Raw genomic sequence first — 8,559 nt, forward strand, 5'->3', positions numbered from 1 at the left:
TTACACACCCGACTAAGCGGTATTAATTATAATACCGTATCCCAAGTCCGTATAACGGAAAATAAGTTAAAAGTATTTACCTGAGCACATTATACAAATTTATCCCAGCCGTATACAATCAGCAAGTGCAAATATCTTTTACTAGGCTCCTAAATCTGGAACGAAGGTTTTAATAACCTATTAGATTCCTAACGGGTCTTACTTAAGTTTAAACTTAGACCGGTTAGTTTTAAAGAAAGGTTTATGGTTCAAAACGCAAGATTAAGCGAAGACCGGATTAGAATGTGATTTAGACCCGACAAGTTTGAAGACTTGTATAATATGGGTAAACTAAACACATTCTGGATTTTGAGGTAAAAATGATAAGGTTTGACCCGTTTCGGTCAATTTATGCAAACTAGTCACATAAACCGTACCGAACGCGAAAAATGCATAACGGGTAACCAAATGAGTCATGTATAGGTTCCCTAAGTTAATATGCTTAAAATGTGTTATGATATTAGTAGGATACCTTCCATTATGCCCAAAATGGATTTAAAACCAATTTAAGCCCAGTAAGGGTATTTTGGTCATTTCACATAAGCCTTAAAGGTCAAATTTGGAATTCTGAGTTCAAAACTTTTACTTACTATTTAAGTATAAAAATTTATTCATAACATCAGTAGGTAACAAGCTTTAGGTGTCAAATATGGTTTTTAAACCATACTGTGCGCCTAAATCGCATAAAAGTCGGTATTTGACGATATTCGGGTTAAATAAAAAAATCTGAGATTTTGATCAGCCTTTACAGTTTAAAATAACTTATTTATTATATAAAATCAGTAGAAAAAGGTTTGATATGTAAAGGATGTGTAAAACTTACTTTATTAGCAAAAAGGGCATTATTGTCAATTACCGAGCCTATGTGAGAACTCTATGTTATGATTAGTTTAAAAATTTATAAAAATTTCCAAAAATTTCCAAAAATTCCAAAATATTATGTTACATCATTAGGTAAAAGTTTTGATGTCAAAATTTGAGTTTAAATAGGATTTATATCAAATATGTCGTTTATTTAATAAAAAGGCCTTCATTTACGATATTGAGCATAACTCTCATTTTAGACCATACACTGATGTCAAACTTTTAGGACATACTTAAATATTAGTAATAAAGGTTTTTGTCTTCTCACATTTTCAAAAATCTCATTTTTATATCAAAAGGGAATAATGGTCAACAATTAAGCATTTAACGGAAACATGCAAATGAATCGGATAAATAAGGAACCATGTAGTATAACCTCAGAGGGTTTTACTAACTTATAATATGGTCCTAAAGAAACCTTAAGGCATATCTAAAACAAGCTAAATCGGGTCAGAACTGAAAGTCAAAGCAAAAGTCTTCTTTTGCGACTTTCGGTTCCGAACCGAGCCTAAACTCAGAATTGTCGGGTTGAACATGCCTAAACATGTTGTTATATTATTTACCAAGTTATTTTAGTGTTTAAACATGTTCCATAACTTCTACATTACTAGTTATGGATTTATTTGTAAAAACAGATTCTGTTGACTTTTTAATAACAAGTTTGACCCGACAATTGACCAAGTTAGAGTGAGAATCAGTAGGTGCCCTTCTAAGAGTTTATTATCTACATAATTACCAACTCATAGCCACTTTCAATTGAATAATGGCTGGACCATTAGTGATTAATCATTAAGTCAAAGCAGAATTACGTCAACTTTGACTTTTGGTCATTACACTAATGAAAACTTAAATACAGAGGCTAATCACACTTACAAGAGTCCTTAGCATGAAAATTGAGACTAAGAGAGCTTCCTTCCTAAGTAGGATGCTCTAGAGAATGAGTTCAAACACTCCAAAGCTTGAGAGTAAGTTTGAGAGTATGAATTTTGAATTTGAGAGTGCAAATGGATGCCAAACTTGCCCCTTTATATAGGCTTTTGGATGTATCTTGGATTGATACAAGTGTCCCCAAGTTTAATCTGAAGCATACATGTGTTTAGGTGGTTTTTAAAACCATCAAAGAGTCCATAGAATAAAGTTAAAGCTGAATTGGAGAAGATGACTTGCTGAAACTTGCAGCTGTGCAAGAATTCTGTCCAGATCAGGCCATCGCGTCGTGCGACGGCAGAAGCTGTTGGTGGTGGCGTGACGCCATCATGTGGGTCATCTGATCAACAAGTTTCAAGAGTGACATTTTCACCCCCTGAACCTTTTAAAGCGCTATATCTTTCATTTTAAGCACATTTAACCCATATAACTTATATTTCTATGATCCATGAGATATAACCAAACACCCTTGGGTCCGGTTTCACTAAGTGATAACCGAAAACACAAGTTTTTCCTTGTTGACGCTTTTAACCCCTTAATTACGAATGTTGACGTATTTTCCTCATACGATATCGAAACCTTGTGAAATTTTTATCACTTATTCTCGGGAGCATAATTAATCGTTACAAAGCTTCGGGTTCGTTAAAAGGTCATTCAGAGGTATAATTTAAACATGTTGACACATTTAACCCTTGCGTCTTGTAAACTTTCACTTTCTTCCACAAACGGTTTCATACGCTTCATGATTCATTCGTTTAAGGGTATAAACATCGTGTAGGGTTGTCGAAAGGCAAAAATTATCAAATGTTGACACTTTGAATCCTTCTACACACATACTTTCTTTGTTTGTCAACTTTAGTCCTTCATAATCAATTCGATAAACGTTTAAAGTCCATGACACGTGTCGATACTATATTGGACATGATTTTGCGAGGTGTTACAATTTCTATTACAATCAGTCTGTATATTCTTTTATTTCGAACTCTCGGACATTATGGATTGTAATAATAATTAATCTACCAAGCCTTCCGCTGTGCTATAGTATTGTGTTAATTATCTATGATGATATCAACTACGTCACGATACTCCCCACCGGTAATATGTGGAAATATTGGGGTGTGACACATGTGTTCACTACTTACTTGGCCAGAGTAAGCGATCAACACATGGTACACGTGACCTTATTATAATTATCACCTCACGTCCCATCTAAGTAACCTCCCGATTTATTTCCATTTTTATGATTTCTTTTGGTAAAACTTTATTTAATTGTCAATTAACAATTATTAGTTTTACTCATTTTATCCTTAAACATATAAAATGCCCCTTTTTATAAGCATTTATACAATCACATTCGCTGATGTGGTCATTACTTTTCTCAATATGATTTATATTGAGAATGCTTACTTGGATGATTACTCTCATCCAAGTTTATATTTAAACTAAATTTAGTCATTATCTTGTTATTCACGACTGTGAATAATACGTAGTTCTACTGAATTTCTTTTGGAAACGTCATCCTGGATTGGTAACCTATCGAGGTTTTTCCAAGTTTCTATTCTATATGAAACTATCATCCGCTATGTATTTGTTGCATATCACTGTTTGTACTATAAGTTTAAGACGTGTACCTTGTAGATACTCGCCCTGATAAACTCTCCTTATTGTTCGATCTCACATTCGAGATCATTTCTTGATTCATGTCTTTGGCATATATGACTTACTTGTCATACTTCAGGCTATTTCTTTATTATATCGATTATTCTTTAGACTCTCGTCATCTTCGGATACGAGGGTCCTTCAACTAAAACGTATACAAAGATTAGTAACGTTTGACATTAATAAGTGCCCTTACTATACTACAAGGCTTTCTACAATACGTGTTACCACACGTATTTCGTTAACTATATCGATCTTTTATTACTTTATTTGGGGTAACGTGCGTTATACGATATCCCTATGTGTTGTTTTTAACACTATATCATACTAGACCGTTATGTACTTAATAACTTACCGGATTATGCGAACAAGTCTCAAACCGAACACTTCACTCTTTAACCTTGAGCTCGGATTACCAACTTGTAAGACCCTTGGTTGACTATTACGATTTTCATATAGTTGTCAACTATAATTGTGTAAATCCGCTTACACATATTTTACAAAATACATATTTCTTAAAAACTTTTAAGAAATAAAACAAGTCAACATTTTATAAAAAACATTCGCCGCTTAAAAACGTGACGACGAATCATAACGCGGAAGCTAGAATCTTGATTGTGTTCGATTCCTCGTTGAGCTTGATCATCCTCCGGTAAAACAAATCATACCTACATTCCATATAAACATGAAACAAGTTAGTTATACTAGTTTAAAACATGTTTAAACAAGTTCACAATTTAAAACAATGGTACAACAACACTTTTGCCAGTTGTAGTGGCCCTCGCGGGGCATAGCCCAATTCCCAAATCCTTTCGCGGGCCGCGAGGGGTGTCGCGTGTTGCGCCAGGATCCTGCTCTTCCGTCGCGTGGCGCGAGGAAGTACTTTTTCCAGCAGGTTTCATTCTGAAACCTGCATTTTTCTAGTCATGCAAGTTTTTACGAAAACGGACATAACTCATTCATTATTGATCCGATTTAAGTCACGTTTCTTCCTATGTGATCGTAATTGATCCTCTATCATATGGAGTTAAAATACGTCATTCGGATTAAAAAATTTGAGACTTTTAAGCCTTCGGCTTATTACCTTTTTACAAAGTTTTGACCCATTCATGATTTTATCAAACAAACCTGTTGTTTCTATCAGTTTTTTCATGAACATTATGTTATAACTAATTCCTATTATACAAGGTCATAACCATGGGTTTTTATTCGTCTTTAACCCGTTTATGCGTATATGCTTATTTTGACCTATTAAGGGTATTTTAAGCACTTTTAAGCATGATTCACGCTCATTCATTTAGAGTATCATATTTCCACATTCACTTATCAATTGTTCTTCCACCACAACTATAATTGTAGTGGATTTTAATGTGGTAAATGTTTGTCTCGAGTTTTATCCCTCGGATTACTATTTTACGACAAAAAGCATTTTAAGGCATTTGACTCACAAGGATCATGCCTTTCGCTTTTATACTTATCCTAATGATTTATTTGATCGAAATGTTTATTTCTAAACAACCCGTAAGGGTCGTTTACTTGATTTATCGATCAAGGGCATTTTGGTCAGTTTTAGCCTACGACGAAGGAGTTTTAAAGCCATGTTTGACCAACATACCACTTTTTAAACTATGATCTTGTTTAAAAATCATTATGTTTTTAAGATACAATGATTATAATTTGAATCCTTCGGTTTACCTATTAAGATAACCCGATATCCACTTTCGACTTTGTCTAACTCTCATAGAATTTCAAGTTCTAAATGAAGAGTTAACCTATTACGCATACCTGGCTTGGATCAATATATTGACCCGTTTGGATACCTCGCTTTAATAACCGCAATTTAATAGCAATGCTAATATCTATTAGATATTTACTCCTATAAACATATAACTCGACAAACAATCATTAGTCGATATTGTCAAAGCGTGATATCTTCACCTTTTGACCCGTTTGGTCTAATTGACCGTTTTTCTCCTTTCTAACCATCAATATGGTTTCTTATCATCTTTGATTATCTTGTTCCGTACGACTACACGTCGGAACATCATATTTCAATTGTTTAGTTATCTTATTCGTAATTAATACGATAAGAGAATATTCTACTAATTAAGAATAGTGTAAGCTATACTTACCTTGCATCCAAATTACACTTTTTCTTTATACTTGATTCGTTTGACCCGCTTCATTCCCAAGCTTCCACCTAGTTTGTCAAGCGTCAAACTATCATCATAATTCGTAAGATGGTTAGCTTAGTCATTATCAATCCCGACTATTCCATCTTACGGGTTTTATGTCGAATATAACATTCGATCATATCATTGGCCAGTTTGACTTTTTAAAGTCAACTGCCTATTAACTTAAGTAATTACACGATGTAGCTCAACTACTCGTTTAATTACTTGGTCAATTATCCGGTAAGCATCATTCTTATCCTATCGTCTTAATCACTTTATTAACTAAGTTCTTGTAATCGAAATTCATCGAATTAACACAACTTTAATCATTTTTTAACGCATGATGATATCAAATATCATTCTAACATGAATCTATAATCATTTTCGTTTTATCATACAAAACCCATTTCATAGTAAGTATGATCATAAACTCAAACACACAATTTGTTCAAGTATTTCCTTATTACTATCATGTAGGATAATTCTAGACACAATTATATCATCAATTTTATCATATGATTAAAACCCACCTATCCTAGTATGGTAAATCATCTAAACATTCAATTCATAGCATTATATGTATAATTTTCACTTAAGGTTTTGTTCCTAAGCAATTATACATCACAATTCAACCATAGCCTTAATAATTCATCTGTAATTCGTGATTATGATGTTTCTTAAATTTTCACAACTTCACAAATCATCAAAATTTTACATATCTTATGATCCCCTAGCTTGGGTGATCATTAATTCACGTTCAATTGTGAAATTGAGCTTCATTTAAGCTTCCAATTTGATGATTTTGTTAGAGGTTAGGGTTTTGGCTCCTGGGGGATTCTTCTGGTCAAACAGAACACACCTTTGTGTGTGTTTTGTTTTAAACATCCCTTTTATTAAATAACTTTCAAGTTTATCCTAATTTGGCCCCTTATGTTTGGTTAGTTATTAAGTAGGCCATAACCTACTTATTTCTAACAATATTCCCACTTATTAACTAGGTTAAACATTCCTAGTTAACTTAGTGGGTTCAGGGAATTTATGAATTAGTTTATTTTAAGTCACGTTAACTCGGGCCTTCTATAAACTTTATTTACTCAAAAGCCTTTATACAACTTTTATTTAATATTAGGTTTTAAAATCTTAATATTCATCGGGTTACTTTTACCACTAACGGTACTTTACCCGTCTTTTAGTATTAACGTGGTTTGATTACCAAACCCGTTTTCGAGGTGTTACAATATATATATAAAGAGAGAGAGAGACGCACACATATATATATGGTTGGGTTAATGAAAAAACCAGTTGTAAAACCGAAAAAACTATTAAAACCCAATCACTATTTTATTATTTAATTTGTTTTAATTATAAAGTTATTACTGACAAACTATTGATTTTATATATGTAGTTTGTCGAGCTACATATTTTTGTATTTTAATATATATATATATATATATATATATATATATATATATATATATATATATATATATATATATATTTATTTATTTATTGCAAAGATTACAAACATATAAAAGAAATAAAAGAAAATTATTGTTTAAAAGTGGCATTTTCGAAGTTTTAAGCATAATTTAAGTTTTTTTTTATATTTTTTTTGAACGGCAAAGAACTACATGCCAATCACTGTGACATCTGGCGCTGTGGCCAATGTCGTCTACTCGACGGCCGCCAGCCCCTTGGCTCTTCCAGATGCGTGGAAACCCGACATTCTCCCTTCCGAAGGCATGAAAGTGGAATAATCGGTAAAAACTCGTCTCCCATCCAAGACGAAATAGCGCCACCCGTATTCACCCTTCACCTGGATGCCGCTGAAAATAATGAGGAGAGTGGGAGTCGAACCTGGATCACAAGGAACATCAAATTTTTCTCCAACCATTCCACCACTACCTCATTTTAATCTTCTCTCTATATTCAGTTATGTTTTTAAAACCGTTAAGACTGAGGAATCAATAACTTTTCAACTATTCCACCACTACCCTTGGGCATTTTGCGTCATGTGGCGGTCCAGTCAACATATGGACATTGTGGGGAGTTATGTTAAAAGAGGTGTAGTGGGGCTTGAAATCTTGCAATGAGTAGATATTCTAAGAGAATTAAATAAAAAAAAACCATCAAAAAATGCTATTGGACAAGAAACAAGTGAAAGCGTTTAAAAAAGGACGCCCACCATTTTTTTTCACAAAAACGCCCCCGGAGACGGTTGCGAGGCGTGTTTGGGCCTTTTTTTTTGTGAATAACGCCAAAAACCCCACTACGGGTGGTCTCACGCTTATCCATTTTGTTCACTCAAAAGTGTTTGTTTATCTTCATAAATAATGTACTAGTGATGTTAATGTATTTGGATCGAAAATTGTTCGCATGTAATATGTTTGAATGACAAAGATCATAAAAATCAAAAGAAGACGGGACCAGCAAGAGGTTAGCAGTCTAGCACCAAAGTCTAAACATCAAAGTTATAATTTATAAATAACACTGAATATCCACATACATGTATATAGTGTTACGGGTAAGGATCAAGTAAAAAGTGGGTTTTACTTAAGAGGGTGTTTTGGGATTAAATTTAAAGATGACTTATTAACTTATTGGCTATTTCAAAAATCCAATAAGTTCAAAAAAATGTTTGGTATTGACAAAAGTGTCTTTTATTTTGGCTTTTGAAGAAGAAGTAAAAAATTGTTTTTCAAAAGCCATAAAAACCTATTTTTTAAGTGGCATTTTGCTTTTTGAACCTAAAATTACAATTCTAACCTCACACTTTAAAATAGCAACTAAAAATGAAAACTTTCATATTCTTTTTTATCATTTTATTATTTTCCAATCACAAAAGCTAATTCAAATAATTTTTTAAAAAACCCCTTTTAAAAAAGGCACTTTTAGA

General features: G+C 33.0%; 1 long non-coding RNA gene across 1 annotated transcript; it reads right to left on the bottom strand.

Annotated features, from left to right (window-relative positions):
* Positions 1 to 3,901: 3,901 nt before the first annotated feature.
* LOC110896909 lies at positions 3,902 to 5,662 on the bottom strand. Its single transcript, XR_002568273.1, has 2 exons — positions 5,622 to 5,662; positions 3,902 to 4,157 (listed from the first exon to the last, which is right to left on the bottom strand). It is a non-coding gene; the product is annotated as an uncharacterized LOC110896909 (long non-coding RNA).
* Between the last annotated feature and the right edge of the window lie 2,897 nt (positions 5,663 to 8,559).

Source organism: Helianthus annuus, chromosome 12, assembly GCF_002127325.2.
Source record: "Helianthus annuus cultivar XRQ/B chromosome 12, HanXRQr2.0-SUNRISE, whole genome shotgun sequence".
In the NCBI taxonomy this organism is placed as follows: Eukaryota; Viridiplantae; Streptophyta; class Magnoliopsida; order Asterales; family Asteraceae; genus Helianthus; species Helianthus annuus.